Below are 4,981 nucleotides of genomic sequence, written 5' to 3'. Positions count from 1 at the left end.
TGTATATGTATATGTATATGTATATGTATATGTATAGTGCTACAGTACAGGATATTATGTCAACTGTATACCAAAATTTTAAAATTCACTTCAAATAGATAAATTCTTAGAAAGACCAATATAAAAAATCAAACCTGTGCCATTAAGTCAAATCCAACCATGGCAACTCCATGAGTTATGTAGTAGGACTACTCCACAATGTTTTATTTAGTGTGATTTTCGTGGAAGCAGATTACCAACCTTTTCTCTCATGGGACCACTGGGTGGATTTGAACTGCCAATCTCTAAGTTAGTAGTTGAGTGCTTAATATTTTCACAAAAATCTCTAAGTTAGTAGTTGAGTATTTAATATTTTCACAATCCAGGGACTTAATTTATTGAAACTTCTTAGTTTTTTTTCTTTTTTCTGTACTTTTTTTTTTATTTTTAAGGAAAAAAAAGTATTTCAAAACTGACCAAAGAGAAATTTAAAAATCTGAATTTTCCTATATTTGTTGAGCCTTTATTTAAAACTCCAGCAACTAATAAGGCCAAGAATTCTGGAGGGGGGGGGGAGACAAAGTTTTGTTGATATAAGAATAAAAAAATAGGCCAATGGAATAGAATAGAAAGCCAATAAAGGCAACCATACATAGAGGGCCATCTGATTTATGACAAAGTCACCATTTCAGTGCCACCGGGAAAGAAAAGTTTTATTAACAAATGATGATAAATCAATTTTTCTTCCATATACAAGAAAAGAAAAAGACTCATGTCTCCTTTATCACATCACACACAACCACACATGCAAACACACAATTATAGATAGTCGGATCTGACTCATACTGACCCCTCTTTGGGTTTATGAGGCAATATCACTATGGAAGTAGATTGCCCAACCTTCCTTCTGAGAGCTTTCTTTCTAGAGGATAACAAAGGGAAATTACTAAAATACTATTTAAACAGGGTACAAAATATCACTAAGCATGAATGAAATATTAAAAATGTAATAGTTTAAATTACAAAATTAAATGTTGTTAGAATGCACAATTTGGAAATAGAAAAAGCAAGGGAAATTAAAGAGAAATACATTTGCAATTCGTGTGCCTCCTAAAGGGTTCATGTCCAGCATAGGTCCAGGACTCCTTCAAATCAAGAAGACCAACCCAGACAGCACAATACTAAGTGGACAGAGGATGTGGCCCGGCCCTTCAGAAAACAGGGCATCCAAATGGCCAGCAAACATGAGAGGACGCACAATATCATGTGAATTAAACCCACAAGACAAAACTATTGTGCAACACGTTGACTGTAATGAATGTTGTTGTAGTTATTTGGTGCCATCAAGTGGGCTCTGGCTCATGGCAATCCCATGTACAATGGAACAAAACTCTGCGTGGTCCTGTGCCCACCTCACAATCTTTTATATACCTGAACCCATTCTTGCAGCCACTGTGTCAATCCATCTCGTTGAGGGCCTTCCCCTTTCTCATTGACCCTCCACTTTACCAAGCATTATAGCCTTCTCCAGGGAATGGTCCTTTCTGACAACATGACTAAAGTAGATGAGATGAAGTCTGGCCATTCTTGTTTCCAAGAAACCTACCGACTACTCTTTTTCCAGAACAGAGATGTTAGTTCTTCTAGCAGTCCATGCTACTTTTAGTATTCTTCTCCAACACCACAATTCAAAAGCATCAACTCTTCTTCAGTCTTTCTTATTCATTGTCCAGCTCTCACATGCATAGGAGGCAATTGAAAATACCATGGCTTCAGAGAGACATCTTTGCTCTTCAGAACTTTAAAGAGCTATTTGGCAGCAGATTTGTCCAATGCAATATAACATCTGATTTCTTGACTCCTGCTTCCATGGTGTTGATTGACCTTTGACATTATACATTGTAATGGATAAAATTGTTAATATAGATTTATGCCAAAGGTGTGGAACAATAAATAACCCTCATGTATCCCACTTTCATGTAAATTTGAACAACCTCTTTGAAGAACTATTTGCCAGTATCTACAGATGCCAACCACACCCAGGGTATATGAAAAAAAAAATCAGTGTTTATGTCTCCCAAAGACATATACAAGGATGACCATTGGAGCACTGTTCATGATATCTACTTGCCAAAAACTACTTAAATGCTCAAGAATAGTATGGTTTGAAATATATCATGGGATATTTATATAATAGACTACTGTGGAACATGAAAGTATGAAAGAAAACAGAAAAAAAAAAAAAATTCACATGGAAGATAGTATTTTCCAAAAATAGCCCAAACACTCCTACTCCATGGCATATGCTCTTGCAATGTGACTTTGACAGCTCTCCCACCCAGAGGGGGTGCATGTTCGTTCCCTTTAAATATGTGCTGAACAGTAACTACCCTGGAAGTGATTCTATGAGTTCTGAGCATAAGTCATAAAAAGGATTGGAGACTCCTCCTGTGTCTCCTTCTATTAGGAAAAACCTGTGAACCATGACACAACCTATAAGTTGCCTGGGTCTGCTGGGGCAACCATGAGGAAAGATTCTGCAGAGATGAAAGGGTGATGGCCGGGCACCAACTCTCAGAGACTTTGCAGTTCAGGAACCAGACTTGCAGTGGAATAGGTTTCCAAATGGTGCCAGCTCTCAGGATTCACACTGACTGAACCCTCCAAATGCCGGACCCACAGGCATTCTGGCAGATATTTAGTATTGTTAATTTGGTGGAGCCCTGGTGGTCAGTGGTTACAGTGCTTAGCTGTCAATAAAAATGTTAATGGTTCAAGCCTATCCAGCAGTTCCGGGGGGGAAAAGATATAGCAGTCTGCTTCCATAAGGATCGCAGTTTTGGAAACCCTGCGGAGCAATAGTATCCCGTCCTATAAATGTGTCTGACTAGATGGCAAAAGGTTGGATTTGGCTTATTACTGACTTAAGGCAGTAAGTTTGAGCATCCTTTATTTGTTACCACTACATGACTGCTTTGCATCATACAAACCCATGGATGAATCTCACTGGAAACATTTAGAAAGAAAAAGGTTCACCGCAAAACAATGGGGTCTTAAAAGGCAAAAATGAATATAGGAAGATAGAATTAGAATCATGGCTATCTTAAATCATGCAGTGAAGGGCGGGAACAAGATGAAGGGATTTGTGGTGTTTTTCTTCTTCTGTGTTTGACTTACGTATTGTTAGGCAGGTGAGGTCATTCCATAAAATAAGAACAAATAACATTTAAGGTCTTCTGATTGTATGTCAGAGTCACATAATGAAATTTAACAAAACAGACACAGACAAAACAAAGGTAAAGACAAGCAGGTTGCACATTTGGTTAAATTTCTCTAAAAATGTTGCTATTCATTTTATATTACCTTTACCATTAAAAAGAGGTAACCAGAGTATGTATTGCATTGTTATTCTCTAGTTATATCAACCTCTGCATAGAATCCAGACTTGTCTTGCTCTTCTTTTTAAAATTAAGGTCATTTTTAGGCTTTCAACCTCACATTCTTTATGAGAATTGTGCCTGATTATAAATAGGCGAGATTCGAAGAGCATGGGGCCACATTGCAATGCTAAGCAAAACAAGACCCTTTTCGTTGATCAGATTTGGCTCTGTGGCCCAGTTCTGATTACAAAATAATTTGTCTTCTTCCTAATAATCTCAATGAAGTGTCAGTTTTGGAAACTGGCCCTTGTCCACTGTGTCTCATGGTGTTGTGTGTCCAGGATATAGGGCCCTATTTTGGTAATTTCCCTGTCAGAGCTGATAAATAATAAGAACCATAACACATTCAAGTGATAAGCCAAACAGGTGGGTTAAACTGGTGCAAACATAGTGTATGGTCTCAGACTCATACAGGGCAGGAGGCAAAGGATCTCACAATAAGCACACATTAGAATATTCTGGGGGTGCCCCCTCATTTTCAGAATTATGGGAATCCCTCATCCCCTCTCTTTTCCTCTCCCCTATCCTCTCTTTAAGGAGCCTTGGTGGCGTAGTGCCTAAGGCATCTGACTGCTGACCAGAAGGGTAGCAGTTCACATCCACCAGCCACTTTGTGGAAGGAAGACTGGGCAATCTGGTTCCATAGAGATTTACCACCTCGGAAACCCAAAGGGACTTGCAATGAGTAGGAATTGACTTGATAATAATGAATTTTTTAAATCTTTTTTTCTTCCATAGCTTCTCTTTCACTCTTCTTATTTATCATTTTAATCCAATGTGAAATCCTGATATGTATTATGTTACATTACTTCTTTTCAGCTCCGTACCGAGACAAATATGACCAACTGCCTGGGTCTAGGTGGCAAGCGCCAGCCACCTGCAAGCGAGGACTCTGAATGCACTATGTCCTCATCCTCCACTGCATGTCCCAACATGTGAAACGTCTGTAAGCGATGGGCAGAGTCTTGCTGACATTGGACTATCAGGAGGAGCCCATCCCTGGAGCAGGACATTGTGCTTGTTGAAAAAGAAAGGGAGTGGAAAAGAAGACCCTCCACGAGATGGACTGGCACAGTGGCGGCAACAACGGGCTCGGGCATAGCAATGATTGTGAGGAGGGCTTGGGACCAAGCAGCGTTTCGTTCCGTTGTACAGAAAGCCACTCTAGTTGGATCTGACTTGACAACACCCAACAGCAGCACCAACTCCTCGTGTGCTCTAATATTGGCCTCAGCAACGTATCACTATTTCTTTGTGCTCTCAAAGCCTTACACTTCTGCTCAAACAGCTTGATTTTCCTCCATTAGCCACATATTTCTCAGAATACAAAATATCACTAAGCGTAAATAAAATATTTAAAATGTCATAATTATTTTCAATTAAGAATTTTTGTTTATTGCAATGCCCAATCTGGACAGAGCTCAACAGGCCTGTGTGGGGTGAAAGCTCTCCACTGATATCATACACTTTTTCTACTCTTGTTTAAGCCCATGGTTCTTTTTGATATGGATCCACCGATTTAAGGTGAGTTTTAACATCTCTCTTGCCATTAGAAATCCCTT

The sequence above is a fragment of the Orycteropus afer genome, unplaced genomic scaffold, assembly GCF_000298275.1.
Source record: "Orycteropus afer afer isolate SDZICR_OR568_19922 unplaced genomic scaffold, OryAfe1.0 scaffold00458, whole genome shotgun sequence".
NCBI lineage: Eukaryota > Metazoa > Chordata > Mammalia > Tubulidentata > Orycteropodidae > Orycteropus > Orycteropus afer.
Note: the sequence above shows the minus strand (reverse complement) of the source record.